The sequence below is a fragment of the Papio anubis genome, chromosome 6 (genome assembly GCF_008728515.1).
Source record: "Papio anubis isolate 15944 chromosome 6, Panubis1.0, whole genome shotgun sequence".
NCBI lineage: Eukaryota > Metazoa > Chordata > Mammalia > Primates > Cercopithecidae > Papio > Papio anubis.
Genome location: NC_044981.1, coordinates 125010834 through 125026975, shown reverse-complemented (window position 1 = coordinate 125026975; position 16142 = coordinate 125010834). Strand labels below are relative to the sequence as shown.

General features: G+C 41.0%; 1 long non-coding RNA gene across 1 annotated transcript in view; it reads right to left on the bottom strand.

The window, feature by feature from the left end:
• Positions 1-16142, bottom strand: part of LOC100999301 — a 51537-nt gene that overhangs the window by 32200 nt on the left and 3195 nt on the right. The gene's annotated exons all lie outside the window — the stretch shown is intronic.

Genomic DNA, 16142 nt, shown 5'->3' with positions numbered 1-16142 from the left:
AGGAAAATAGAAAATATGATTAAGAAACAGGCCAAGCACAATGGCTCACACCTGTAATTCCAGCACTTTGGGAGACCCAGGCAGGTAGATTGTTCGAGCCCAGGGGTTTGAGATCAGCCTGGGCAACATGGTGAGACCCCTTCTGCAGAAAAATTTAAAAGTTAGTCAGGTATGGTGGCATGTGTCTGTGGTCCCAGCTACTCAGGAGGCTGAGGCGGGAGGATCCCTTGAGCTTGGGAGGTCCAGGCTGCACTGAGCCATGATCATGCCACTGCACTCCAACCTAAAGAAGAAGATTAAGAAACAAAGTCAAATCCATCATATTAAAAAAAATTTTTTTTGTACAAATGGGGTCTCACTATGTTGCTCAGGCTGGTCCTGAACTCCTGGGTCCCAGTGATCCTCCTGCCTCAGCCTCCCAAAGTGCTGGGATTACAGACTTGAGCCACCATCTCACTTTTTTAACCAGAAATGATGTGCAGGTATTTAAACAGTTTTGTAACCATAGTGATGTTTTATGTTGTTTTGCCTGCTGCTTAAGGTATTAGAGAGTTTCCTGTGTCTGCTATAACAATTACCACAAACTTGGTAGCTTAAGACAACAGAAATTTATTCTCTCATAGTTCTGGAGAAGGAGAGTCTGAAATCAAGGCTAAGCTGCCTCCAAAAGCTTTGGGAAAGAATTCGTTCCTTTCTAGTGACAATGGCATTCCTTGACTTGTGGCCTCAACCCTCTGATCTCTGCCTCTGTGGTCATGTGGCCTCCTCATCTTCTGTGTGTCCATCTAATCTCCCTCTGTCTCCTCCTATAAGGACACTTGGAATTGGAATTAAGGTCCACTCAGATAATCCAGGGTAATCTCCCCAAGTCCAGATCCTTAATCACATCAGCAAAGACCCTTTTTTCTCATTAGGTAAAATGTACAGATCATAGGGATTAGGATCTGGCATCTTTCAGTGGCTACAAATCAGCTTCCTACAGACAATGCCTAAGAAACTCTGATATACTTGATTTGTGATTTAATTTTCTATTTAAATGTTTTTATATTTATAATTGATGTATGCATATTTAGGGAATTATGTTTTTGATTTATTATTTAGACAAGAAGTATGTGAATTTTTAGAGGAAGTCTGTTTTTAAAACAATTTTAAAATAAATTCATAAGATTACTAAATTAGACTTTAAACAAAGGATGTGGTAGTAAATATTCTTTTCCACACAAAATCTCCTGGAAACCTAATGCATCTATAACATACTTTACTTGAAGTCTTCCTTCACTTGCTCTGTGTGTGTGTGTGTGTCTGAGTTCCAGTGATCCCCAGTGGAATAGAGAATATTTCTCATTTCCACTCTAGAAGACGAGGACAAAATTGGACTCTTGCAAAAGGCAAACTTAGATGAGTGCACCCACCTACTTATTCCATTACTGATGAGAGTTAGGATGACAGGGTGAGTAATGAACAGGCAGTCAACACCCTGGGTCATCCACAGCCCACGGCAACTGCACACACACAGCCTCTGCAGGACTTCAGAGCTCACAGGTTAACTGCTATTTGCCTCATAATGACTCTTGTGTCTTGTGCTGGTGGATTTGGGTTCCTTTAGCAACTGGTGATAGGGCTGCTATAGAATGCTTTGTTTTGTTTCTTTTCCCTGAATAGGCTAAATGTGTCCTAGGTTTTAAAGCTACTTTTTGAAGAGAGACGTTTGCTGAGATGCGTTTTTACAATACACTCTATTCCATGAGGCACATGATGGAGTTCAAGGATTGCTCATCATTATCCAGTTGGACACCAGGACAGGAAACTTCTGGAAAACAGCTTTACTCCAGGGCATCTGCTCCTTCCATCAACATATTACCTTCTTAAGGTAATTCCTTTCCTGGCCACTGGTACTTCTTTTCCTCTAAAAATCTCCCATCCTTCTCCTGAAAGATTTCTGCATGCCTGAGCAGATAGATGACCCCACTACACAGGATTTGCATGCATTGCATGAGGTGAGGCTCTCCAAGAAAGTGGTCATTGATCCAGTCTCAGAGACCTTTAAAATGTCTTTCATCTCCCCAGCATGCCATACTTTTGGTTATCTTGTGTCTGCAGAAACCACTTCCACCACTGAAGGAGATGTTTCCTCTGGTTCTCTTTCAATTTGCTCTGTGGTCAAAATATTGGACAAAGGCCGTATTTTATGCTGCTCCTCTTTCCTTTCTGAGATCTAGTCTACTGAATATAATGCCCAGGCCATTGATTCATTCATGGTCATTCATTCTATAGGTTCTGGCAAGCACTATGGAGTATTACTAATTATGCTATGTATATATAGTTTTGATGTTCAGGATATGTTATAAATAAGAACTCAGTCACTTTCCTTAACAGGTAATCAGTCCCACATGCCTGGCCCTGTGTTTTTTGCAACTTAGGAAATTAGAGGGAGGTAGCTTAAGTAATTTATCTTGGATCACGAAGAGGCATCATGTGTCAGAGAAGAAGTATGTTATTTTATGATGAGTAGATCAAGTATAAATCATTTCAAACTTGAAACACTTGAAGAAAGCTAAACTAGTATGGTTTTTGAGTCACTAAAATAACATTTCCTGAATGCTTTGAGAGCTTCTTTGGATGCCTTCCACTAGACTATCAATGAGCCCCAATCCCATTAAGCCTTTGAGAATAAGTGAAGTTACTAGAGGATTACATGGCTCCTGGAATTTTTTGTGTTTTTTCAGTGATGTGTTGATGGATATGAGTCAAAAAGTAGATAGGAGTATTCTATAAAATTGAGGGAAATTAGAAAAGAGATTGGTTAATGATCCAAACGATTCTAACTGGGAAGGCTGTAAAATTTGCTTTTCTTAAACAGATCGATGCTTTTTAATGTTGTATCCAGCACCTTAAGGAAAATAACTATAGAAAATTGGAGGGGATGTCCAGAAATAGCACAGAGATTTGGAAGTCTACAAAGAATTTCAAGTTCCTGTTCAAAGATTACATTTAAACACACCTTGATGGACTTAGTCACTTGAGTGAATTGGCATTGCAGGTGTTTGTCTTCCGTCCAACCGTGGGCTTCCTCTGTGGGAATTTCTTTTTGTGAAGCTGAGATGGTATATAAGAAATCTCCAAAGTTAAAGCAAAGGGTAGTGACTAACTTGAAATTCCTTAATGGGGAAATTTCACAAAGGTCCCACCAAGGGCGGAAAATAATGAGTCTTAAAGTTTTGGGAACTGATCATATAAGCACATAAAATAAAGAAACAGGGTGGGAAAATTCATTTCCCAGAGAGTCCTGGAAGCAAGAAGACCAAGTCTTCCCAAAGCTGTGTCACCAATAAATCCCCACAGATTGGACCCATTTTTCCCCAGAAAACATGACAGAAGCTCACATGGAAATCCACACTGTGTCTAAAGTGCATTTTAAAATAATATTTTTAGATGAAAATAAGATTTAAAATATTTATATAGTTGAACACACATGCACACATCTGTACAGACATCCATACAGAATATAGTATAAAGAACATAAAATTAAGAATCAAGACACTCGGGTTGAGAACAATCTATACCTCTCTCCCTTTGGAAATTCCCTGAACTTCAGTTTTCTATTTGTAAAATAATAATAGGATAGGGTCAGGCGCAGTGACCCATGCCTATAATCCCAGCACTTTGGTAGGCCAAGACAGGCGGATCACCTGAGGTCAGGAATTCGAGACCAGCCTGGCAAAACCCCATCTCTACTAAAAATGCAAAAATTAGCTGGGTATGGTGGCATGCACCTATAGTCCCAGCTACTTGGGAGGCTGAAGCAGGAGAATTGCTTGAACCCAGGAGGTGGAGGTTGCAGTGAGCTGATATTGTGCCATTGCACTCCAGCCTGGGTGACAGAGTGAGACTCTGTCTCAAAATAATAATAATAATAATAATAATAGGATAATTGTATTTTCCTTACCTAAGTTGTTGTGAAGCTCAAATGAGGAAATAAATGTGAAAGTACTTTTAAAATTGTAAACAATTCTTCAAATGTAACTTATTATTATATCCCTTATTATAAGCAAACTCAATATAATGGAAAAACCACCTATATTCCCTGATGCTCTGGCCATACCTATGAGACACAGGACATGAAAATCAAGTCCAAGTGTGGAGCTAACAATAAGAGGATGGGGATAAAGGACTCGACTGTGAGACACCTCCTCATTTTACTGTCTTTGCTGGACACCATAGAGTAAGGCAGAAGTCATAGCTGATTGTCTACTATTCCTCAACTTATTCCACCAGAAATTTCTCTAGACTAATAATGTTGTTTCTAAAATGAAGGTACAGTCTTGGATAATTGAGGTGATTAAAACTGTGGGTACCAGAGCCAGACCACCTGGGTTCAAATTCTAGATCTGTCACTTACCGACTGTGAATCCTTTAGAAAGTTTTTTCTAAAGGAGTGATAACTGTACCTATATAAACAATGCTCCATAAATGTGCTGTAGTTGGAATGACTTTACCCTACTAAGGAGAATGGAAGTGGGTGAAAAATTTTCTCTTCTTTTTATTTCTTGAACAAGTCAGTGTACCTCTCTCTGACCCCCTCAGAGTAACACACTTGCTAGTCCATACAGGGACCTCATACACACTAGGAAAATATGTACATTGCTCAAGACATTTTATCACATTCAGTGGGAGAAAAAAGTCTCTAATGACAACAGTGCAACTGATCTCCCCTAGAATTGGGCAGTAGACAATCTGCTCAACCTTACATGATAGTCTTGTCCCTGAAACTCAGTCTCCTTTTGTGGAGGGAGAGAGGAGTGGTTAGGTTAGAGGTCCCTAAATCCTCTGATAATTCCAAAGGATCCTGTGATTTTTTTTTTCTTTTAGGTTTTTAGACTCTCTTTAGGATGCAACACTTCATTCCAACTCCAGGTCTAAGAAGGGCTAGCAGACCAAGCACAGTTTAATCACAGGGTTCTGAGGACTAGGGCAGATAACAGAGCGTTTCAAGCAGATAGCTTGCGAGGCTTGCATTTTCTGGCTAGATTAGCATCCTTCTCACCACCTTTTTACACATAGAACCCAAAACTAGGGAGACACAGCATGAGTCCACCCTGTGCCCTGCATCATCCTGTATAGTCCAGGGAAGATACCGAGACTTGAATTGAAGCAAGCGTGCCTTTACTTATGAAGAAGACTTTTTATTTTATTTTTTTTAAAGCAGGCCATACATTTTCCTTTGCAAAGGAAACAGAAATTTCCATTTTAAAGGTGTCCTCTTCTGCTATACCACAAAAAGGAAAATTACTCTTAATGACCAAAGAGACAACTCTTGTCACTGGAGGTGCACCTACTCGAGTCTGCATAACAAGCCTTATAAAATTGTCCTTATCTATCATTAGTTTCCCCCAAATATTTACCTTCCCATAATTTCCTTCCCTCGGAAGCTCAAACTCATTTTCCTTTGTCTAGTTATTTTTCTAGGATGTATCACCCTTTGTTAAAATAAGATATAAGCCTCAAGGCCTAACCATTTTTTTAGGTTTTTCACTTATTTTCTGTAAAGCCCCTGTGCTCATGTGAAATAAACCTCTTCTTCTATTAATCTGTCTTTTGTCAGTTTAATTTGCAGGCCCCAGTCACCGAACCTAGGAGGGTAGAGAAAAGGTTGTCCCTGTATTTGCCTCTCACCTCATTGGCTATTGCAAACAAAACAACTATTCTTTTTGCGTCACTGAAAACATGAAATCTGAAGGAAGAAAAGTCAGTGAGAGGGAAGTCCTTACTCATGGGAATGAGGAGTGGGAAGATCAGGACCCAAGCAGCTGACCTTGCTTCTCAACCACTTAATGCTCTTGGGGCCCCAGACTGGAAAGGCCTGAGTCACCACCAAAATTCCTTCCTTGTTCCATCAATGTTCCCCTTGCTGTCTTTCTTGCTTCCTGCAATTTCTCCAGCCCTCTTTGGTATATCTTGGCCCTTTCTTCTCATGACTCTTCTTCCTTTGCTATTGCAAAGGAACTGCTATTCTACTCAGAAATCACTAAACTACAATGGATTTGTTTGCCTTCACACAGAAGCTGCTGGGGTGACCCCTTTGTTAGCCCCAGCATGCATCTCTGGTAATGATTTAGCAATCTAAGACTTAGTCTCAGCAAGAAGAGGAACCAAGATGTTCCTTTCTCACAGAACCTGTAATTTGACCTCCCTCTCAGAACAAAGATAAAGGGATGTGGTTTTTACTTACTGGCTGTAAGACACATTATATATTCATTTTACAGATGCTGAAAAAATGGAAGCCCCAGAGAGAGAATTTTATAAGGAGAATCTCCCAGCATGTCTTAAAGCCTGGAGACAAGTAAATGACACCTGAGTGTCAGGTCTGCCAGGAATTTCCTGAGACATATCAAAGAGATCCATAGACATCAATCACCCCAGGAAGACCCAGTGTGCAGATGAAGATAATAGCTTAGACCAGCAGCGTGCTTTGGTTCACAAAGGACTTTCATTTTTACAATCTTCTTTGATCTACAAAACCTAAGCAGTAGTCAGGCCATATATTATTATAATTCCTACTTTACAGGTCACAAAATGATCGCCTAGGGAGGCAAAGTGACTTCTAAACTCACATAGCTAATACGTGGTGAATAGGATAGGCTTTCCCCTCTTGGCTTCTTATCCTATGATTTTTCTTTAAAAGAACTAGGATTGGGGGAAACAGAGGGCAGAAGAAGGCAGCCAACAGCTCTGCCCTAGTGACCTGCTTTACCAGCATCATCTTGGGGAACCTCAAGCACCTATTAGACCCCTTCTGTTTGCACAAGCACACTAGCCCTGCATTCCTATGGTGAGGCTTTCTGTTCTTCTCCAGAAGTATTCTGTACTGTAGGGAAGGATCACAGATGCCCCCAGGAGCTACAGTTTTGCCTGGAAGTCTCACCTTAGTCTCTCCTCTATTGCATTCATGACCACTGTTGATGCAAAGCTACCTGGGGGATAACACATAATCCATTGTATAATAACTTCCTAGGTCACCAATCATGTACTCAGTGCAAGCTCTGTGCCAGGCCCTGGTAGGTGCCCACAGTATGAGACTTAATAAGCCAAGAGCTAAAAGGAAGAATGGAAACACAAAAACAAGTGAATACAGGGTTGTGTAGAGAGAACAGTGTAGGGAGTGGCAATGGAGAGCATCTGATCCCAAACACGTTATCAACTTTCTAAGCAGGGAGTAGGAAGGCAATAGTTTTACGATCAGGATGGCCAATATTTCCAAGTTCCTAAGGACATCTCAGAATGAGAAACAGAGCCACTGTGTTGTGCTAATGAGAAGGAAGAAGGTTCTGGAGTCTGATACGCCTGTGTTCAAACTCTGCAATGTACCCCTCAACCCCCACTGAGGCTAGTGACAGTCCCTTATTTTACTCATATTTCCTGCCATGTAAAAATGGGGCTGTGGTAGTGCCTATAACATGGTACTGCTGTGTGCATTACATAATTGGCTTCACTTAATGAAGGGATGTGGGATGGTGATTAAGAGCACAGACTGTTGGCGTTCTAATATTGGCACTACCCTTAACTCTGCACCTTGGACAAGCAAATTATTTGTACCTCAGTGGTCTCATGTGTAAAAATGATGATAATAATACCTCCCCCAGAAGGTTGTTATGAGGATTAGATGGCCTAATGCATGTAAAGTCCTCAGCACAGAGCCTGGCATATGGTAAACACCCAATAAATGCTAGCTGATACTATGACAAACTGGCTTACAATCTACTAGGCCAGAAGGCTCCCCATCATAACACCAAAAATCTTCAAGGAAACATCTTTAGTCCCTTTTCAGATTGTAATTTGTGCTCCTTATATGCAAATTAGGGCATGACAGAGCTGTCATCACTATGTTCACCTTTTTCTGGGTTGACTAGTTGACTAAAACAACACTAGTTCTGAACTACATCTCATATGGTCAGTAACAGATGTAGAGATCCAGGGTTTACCTCACCTCTTCATTTCTACCCCCCTGTGGATTCAACATGAGGCTCTCTGAGGAGGCACACTGAACCCCAGTGGGCACTGGTCTCATGAGAGATTGCTGAAAGCCCCACTGTCTTCGACAGTTACAGCTGCTATAACAGGATACTACAGACTGGGCAGCTTAAACAACAACAACAATTATCTGGCATCTTGATCTTGGACTTCCCAGCCTCCAGAGTTGTTCTGGGAAGTTCAATATCAAGATGCTAATTTGGTCCCTGAAGAGGGCTGTCTTGCAGATTGCTGCCTTCTTGCTGTACCCTCATCTGACTGAGAGAAAGTTTCTCTTAGTCTCTTCTTATAAAGTCATGAATCACATTCATGTGGTCATGAGGGCTCCACCTTCATGAGCTAATTACTTCCCAAAGGCCAAACCACCACATTGGTGATTAGGGCTTCAATATATTAATTAAACAAGGGGGTGAGACACAAATATCCAGTCCTTGGCATCAGTTCACCAGCAGCCAAATGACGTATCACTGTCACCATCCCCCACACTGTTGTACCTATAATCACCATAGATCCATGGTGTGATGAAGATAAACTTTAAGCAAACTTAATGTTTTTGATAATAAGGACACCGATTTTTAGAGTTTTCATATGAGTTCAAATTTAGTGTTTCTTGAATTTTTAATTTTGATTTATAAACAAATCACTTTACAAGGAGCCAACAACTAGAGGCAGCCATCTCTGCCACACATGGCAGTGAGCTATAAAGACTGAGACTTCAACATAATTTAGGATGTGTCTCAAAAAGAAAGCAATTTATCATGAGCACAAAACACGGACAATCCCACCATAGCTTCCAAAAGGCAGACATGTATGAGCCTCCCCAGGGCTGAGATTGTTTTGCGCTTGATGTAGTAGAGACCTGGGGTCAAGGAACTGAAGTATGCAATGATCTAAATTCCAGTAGAGTAAGCCATTATCTAACCTGAATGCATTCTCCTGGAACACAGAGACTCCCTCTTTCCCATCTTTATATTCCTAGTGTTTGGCTCAGAATGAATCCTCATACATGTTAGATGATAACAGATATTCCATGACTTCAAACAAGAAAGATTTTAGAATTAATATTTTCATATGGAGAAATCTGAACTGGTGTTGGTGCAGCATAAGCTAGTGAGGAACTAGTATTCCCATCTCTTTCTTTACCACTATAGGTAAGACTCATTAGCCAATGACTTCCTTTGAGAATGAGTCCAACACATACATTCTACATGAAGAACATACCAAACATTTATTTCCAGGACAACTAAGTGTGTGTGTGTGTGTGTGTGTGTGTGTGTAAAAGTTTATTTTATAATGTCACCTACTTGACAGGAAATTATGTGTGGGTCAGTACTGATGATGCTACATTAAAGAGTCATTTACTGTTTCAATTATACAACACAATTTTCATCACTAGTTTTTACCAGGAAATTCTATAAGCAGTTGCTTAACCTGTACATGTTATCAGAATTGTCTAAAGAAGTATTGTTATAGTTACTGCTCAAAGTCAATAGCTCCTATCAGGGAGACACGATGCCTACCTCCTTTGAGAGAAAAAGGAAAAGACTGTTTCCAGATACTCAAGAGCCTTCCAGCATGATGCATTGGAATTCATACTTCATCTGAAGACTCTAAACTTTATGAAAATAAAGTTATTCATTCATACATTTTTAGAATATTATTTGTCTTTGGAGCATCCATGTAATCATTATTTTCTGGTATTTGGAGCAACAGAAAAAGTTCAAGAAGACTGAAATGGTAAAATGTTCCTTTTTTATGAGGAGAAGTAGAAATTGCATTCCACCAAATAGTGACCTAATGTTTGTTTTTGACAAATTTCTTAAACTTACTAGTAAGCATGTGGTTTTGGAGTAAATTTGCTAAAATGCATTTATCCTTAGGGGCCAATATGGGTTTTTAGAAGTATAAAATGTCCGAATAAATAGATTTTCTTGATGATCATTGAAAATGATTGCCTTTAATGCAAAAGATGCATTCCTAAAGATTTTGCACTATTCAAACTCACAAGGAGTGTCCCAGGAATTGTCTTAGCTGTCCATGTTTAAACAGCCTTCTCCACAATTTTCTGGTTTCTACAATTTCTCTCTCTTTCACTGGCTCTGACTCTCTGTGAGGATTTCTACTTTCAAGACCTCCAATACTCTATATAATAGTGAAAATGTCTTGAAGCCATTACATCAATGGACTTTCCATGTCCTTTCTCCATATATGGTGTTCCCCAAGAGCCATTGTGCCATCATAGTCCAAAGAGAAAGAAGAGAGAGAGTGCATGACACTTCAGAAGGGCACCAGGTATACTGTAGAAGGATCCCTAAGATTGGAAGTGAAAGTGGGACACCTGCCAATCTGGTCTTGGTGGATGATGGGAAGGAAAAAAAAGAAAAAGATTGGGCAGAAGGTTCAGACTTATAAGCTATCAATTTAATGACAGAAATGTCCATATGGGTATAGGAAAGACCAAGAGCATTCTGGGCCTAACAGCGCCTCTGGGATGCAGCCACATCAGCATGGAGAAGGAGCCACAGACCCTCATTGGTGGAGGGCAGTGGCTAGATAGCTGCATGTGAGGCAGCATTCCAGGTTTCCCATGGTCTACACAGACCATGCACTGTAACTAGCAGTTTGCATGTACCATACTGAGGGGCACCGAGACTCGGGGTGAAAAAGAAGACGTAGTGTACTTCCCAGGCCCACAGTCTCCTGTCAGGCAGTGGTTCTAGAATAATGACCAAATGACTACACAGGCACCACGTGATTCTCAGGTCTTGTCTCCTCCACCACAACAAGTCACATGAACCTCATCCTCCTCACATCAAGATGCTCCCTTGGAAAGGTGCAGCGGGAGGTGCAGCAGGAAACAAAAAAGACCAAGTCATTATTTGAAATAGGTGAGGCCTGATGAAATGGTGAGGTCACATATTGTCAAGCTTAAAGTTAGTTTTCTCTTGTGTTGAAGGATGTATTTTTAAGGGTCAAAACTATGACTCTCATCTGTTAAAGATTTTATTTCAAGTTATAAGGAAGCTAGTAAAACCAGTTCAAAGGAGAATTTACACACACACACACACACACACACACACAGGCCATCCAGAAGATTGAAATGAATTTTAAAAATTGGCCAATATCCACAAGGCAATTATTAACTCATCTCCATCAAACACATTGGCAAGATCCATCTGCATTACTCTCAGTATTCTACAACTTACAGAGTTTTAAAATAGCTCAAAGGCAATAAGGGGACAGTTCACTAAGAAGGGTGTACTATACAGGATAGTAACCTTTTTTGCTCAAAGTCTCTCACAATTTTTCCTGATAGTTGCTACCAAAAATGAGGATTAGTCCAAATCAGTTATAGAAATTGACATTAAAGCTGGGCCTGGTGGCACATGCCTGTAATCCCAGCTACTCGGGAGGCTGAGGCAGGAGGATTGCTAGAGTCCAGGAGTTTGAGACCAGTTTGGCAACACAGTGAGATCTCATTTCAAAAAAAAAAAAAAAAAGTGACGTTAAGTTTTCTTTGTGTATTTTAGAAGTAACACATAGGTGGGTGGATCACGAGGTCAAGAGATTGAGACCATCCTGACCAACATGGTGAAACCCTGTCTCTACTAAAAATACAAAAATTAGCTGGGTGTGATGGCGCAAACCTGTAGTCCCAGCTACTCGGGAGGCTGAGGCAGAAGAATTGCTTGAACCCAGGAGGTGGAGGTTTCAGTGAGCTGAGATTGCGCCACTGCACTCCAGCCTGGCAACAGAGCAAGAGTCTATCTCCAAAAAAAAAAAAAAAAAAAAACAAGAAGCAACATGTACATTTTGCAATTCTCTATGAAGTCAGCTTCCAAGATACTACTACCATCTGCCATTAATGTTCATCTGAGTTATTCCTCATCAGTGCTCTGCAGAACTGAAGGTGACTCACTGAGCCAAAGTCTCTGAAAACCTGAAGCATTTGCATGCAGGGCCCTCAAAGCCAGCGCTGCCACAGTCTGGACTTTGATGAAGTGAAGAGAATACCTCTCCCCATGCTGAGTGCCAACACCATTTATACGAGGAGACCCGGTGCCATGCTCATCATCTTAGAGAACTGTCCTTCAGATTCTGTTTGGAGCCCCTCTCCCTAGGACCCAAACTTAAGTTCTTGTGGGCTAGGCCCAAGGGTGATCCGAGTGGCAGGTAATGATGGTTAGATCCATACTTTCATTCTTTGACTATTGAAGGCCTCCTTGTTCGTGATTCTATTCCATCCATCCATCCTTTCATCCATCTATCCAGTCTTCCAATTAGTCATAACAGGTCAGGCAATTGGGCTAATATTATTAAAAATTAGCAGAAAGTTCCTAAATCCCATCAACTGACACCCTTCCAGAGAGCTCTGTCTTTTATTTTAATTTTTTTTTTTAATTTTGAGATAGAGTCTTGTTCTGTCACCCAGGCTGGAGTGCAGTGGCATGATCTCGGCTCCCTGCAACCTCTGCCTCCCGAATTTAAGCTTTTCTCTTGTCCTAGCCTCCTGAGTAGCTGGGACTACAGGCACGAGACACCATGCCCAACTAATTTTTTGTATTTTTAGTAAAGACAGGATTTCACTATGTTGGCTAAGCTGGTCTTGAACTCCTGGCCTCAGGTCATCTACCTGCCTTGGCCTCCCAAAGAGATGGTATTACAGGTATGAGCCACCCTGGCTGGCCCAGAAAGCTCTGTCTTCCAATCCAGGGAAATAGTGCGATATCTTGGGGAAGCAGCAAAGGGCTAGGGTCAAAGAAATTCAAACTTATTGGCTTGCTCACTCTCTTTAGGCAAATTATTAACATCTGTGAAATATGGGGATGTTAATTTCCATCACCTCATAAAGTTGATGCAATAATTAGGGATTCATTTGACAAAAAATGATCAATTACTAGGTGTGAATTCCTGTAGTCCACCACAGCTACATGTGGCTAAGTCTCAGGTTCAGCCCGATTGCCGGTAACACTCTTTTCCTCCCACTTAATATTCTTATCTTATTTCTTCATTAATCATTCATGTAAATTCTACTATTTTTATTCTTTCTGATTGGTTTACTGGCATATTATTGTTCACTATCTTACTATAAAACTAATATTAGAGTCATAATGCTGTTAACTTGTTTGTAACCTCATTAACATAACTGCTTTGGGCTATAATGATCTCATCTTTCTCTTAAAGTGTGCACTCATCATGAATGATTTCATTTATTCCTAGTTCTTACCACTTCCTTCTTGACTTCAGATTGCCTACTGGAATTTTCTAATTTGTGATTTGTAACTGGGATTACTTACATGTCCAAACCCAAAGCTGCCAACCTCCCCTAGGATCTGTTCCTATTATTCTTTTTTCTTTTTCTTTTCTTTTTTTTTTTTTTGGAGACAGAGTCTCACTCTGTCACCCAGGCTAGAGTGCAATGCCATGATCTCGGCTCACTGCAACCTCCACCTCCAGGATTGAAGCGATTCTCCTGCCTCAGCCACCGGAGTAGCTGAGGTTACAGGCACGCACCACCACATCAAGCTAATTTGTGTATTTTTCATAGAGACTGGGTTTCGCCATGTTGGCCAGGCTAGTCTCGAACTCCTGACCTCAGGTGATCTGCCTGCCTTGGCCTCCCAAAGTGCTGAGATTACAGGCATGAGCCACTGTGCCCAGCCCCTATTATTCTTTTTGTTCTAAGCATCATGTTTATGAACAGTACAACATCTCAACTTCCCAGTTTGTGCATAACCTGGACCCTTTCCAGCTTTCCCTTGTTCTACAAAGATGGCTCTCTTCCAGGTCAATGGTAAGGGCTGGAGAGAGAAAGGGGCTAGAAAGCCCTCCAGAAGTTCAAAGCCAGCAGTTAGGAATTAAAAAGAGACAAATATTTAATTCAACATGTGAAATAACTTTCTTAACATTTTTGTTTCAAAAGTCGAATAGGCTATTCCAGGAAATGCTGAGATCCTTTTCCTGTACTGTTCAAGCTGAGACTAAGAGACCATCTTATTGAGTGGGAGAGGACAAATGAAACAGCCTCAGAGCTTCCATGTTTCCGGTTACCTCTTGGGACAACGAAGAACCAGCTCCAACCAGAGCAAGGAGACCAACACTTTCTTGCTGCCTCTTTCTTGCTCTCCATCCTAAGGAGAGGATCTTTGGGGACAAGAAATAGAGAAGAGAAGATCACTGGAGAAGGGTGTTAAAAGGAAGCTTCTGGCCAGGCACCGTGGCTCATGCCTATAACCCCAGCACTTTGGGAGGCCAAGGTGGGCTGATCACTCGAGCCCAGGGGTTCGAGACCAGCCTGGACAACATGGCTAAATTTCGTCTCTACAAAAAATACAAAAATCAGTCAGGCATGTGCCTGTAGTCCCAGGTATTCAGAGGTGAGGTGAGAGGATCACTTGAGCCCAGGAGGTCAAGGCTGCAGTGAGCTGAGACGGCACCACTGCACTCCAGTGTGGGTGACAGATCAAGACCCTGTCTCAAAAAAAAAAAAAAAGAGACTTTCTTCATTCTTATTTTTACTTTATGATTCCCACAGGACTAAAAACCTTTCGTTAAATAATTTCTATATGACTAAAAGAGCCCCAGTGAAATTTCTATTTGGGAGCAGAAGATTTACATTCATATCCGTCATCATTAAACAAATATTTATGCAATGCTGGCAATGTGCAATGTCTCATGGCGACTAAATGAGAGATTAACTGCAAAGGACACAGCCCAGAACAGCATATAAACAACAAATGGTAGGGGCCGTGTTGATACGTCACTCTGGGAAAGTTCTGTTGTTTCATTTGAGGATTAGCAAAACCCCTGTCTCCATTCTGCTTCTTTGTATTAAAATTAAAAGCTCCTCTGTTCTTTAATGTATTATGTTCATAGCATAATAAATATCTGCAACTCAACCCATGGGCATTCTGCATCCGCATTCTGCGGCCCCCTTGAACAGTGAGGAAGCATTTGTGTGTGTTCTTCCACGTGTTCTAGATATAAGATTACTTGCCCCAGGACAAAGATTATCTTTGGATTTGCTTTAAGTCTAGCACAGAGCCAAATATATGAAATGTTTATAAAGATATTCATAAAAATGTCAAAGAGGGGACTTTCCTTCATGCAATGCTTGTCATTTTTCAGCCTTATTTTAGTTATAGATGAAGAACAAAGTGTTCAATCAATGTGCATTCCCGTTTGTACTGAAGAAAAAAAAATACATGTAAGGACATAAATGTTTGACTAGTTGTACGTGAAGAACTCTTATCTGGAAAGGAAGATGACAATGCTAATGATGAATTCACGGAGGAAATGCATTAGATAAAGCAGATTGTCATCTTTTGTTTCAAATCATGAAAGGGATAGGGGACATGCCTAACCATAGTGTGTCAACCAGGAGGGTATTTTACAGGTTCTTAGATATGATATTAATGACTGAGGCTGTTTCCCAGCAGGGCGTAACCACTGATTATTACCAAAAAAAAGTTCAGCTTTATGATAGATGTACTGTATGACCTCTAGCATCTCTGCTGCAATTGTCTCTTTGTGTGCAGCACAGCTATGATCAACCTTATTGCCTGGCTACCTCCTGGAATATTATGAAGGTCAGTGATGTGACATTAGCAAAAGACATCCAACTCTTAGTCTTCAGCTTCAAAGAAAAGCCTGAGCCATCAGTGACAAGAAACAGATGGTCTTACTGAAGGGCAGGAAAGGAGGCTGCAAAATCTGTGGTGAGAATGGCAAGGGAGAGATTCCCAAAGCCCCCACATTCTGACATCTCAGAAGCCCGTCTCTCATTATAAGACACATAAACCCTTGGTTGGTGCTCACCCTGAGGTTTCTCTGCTGTCTCTGTTCTCCTGGTCATCCTGCAAGCTTCCTGGCTTTGACCACGGGGTTTTTTGTTTGTTTGTTTGTTTTGGGTTTTTTTTTTTTTTTTTTTTTTGAAACAGGGTCTCTCTCTGTCACCCAGGCTGGAGTGCAGTGGTGCGATCTCAGCTCACTGTAACCTCTGCCTCCCAGGTTCAAGGGATTCTCCTGCCTCAGCCTCCCAAGCATGCACCATAATTACTGGCTAATTTTTTGTTTTTTATTTTTAGTAGAGATGGGGTTTCACAAAGTTGGCC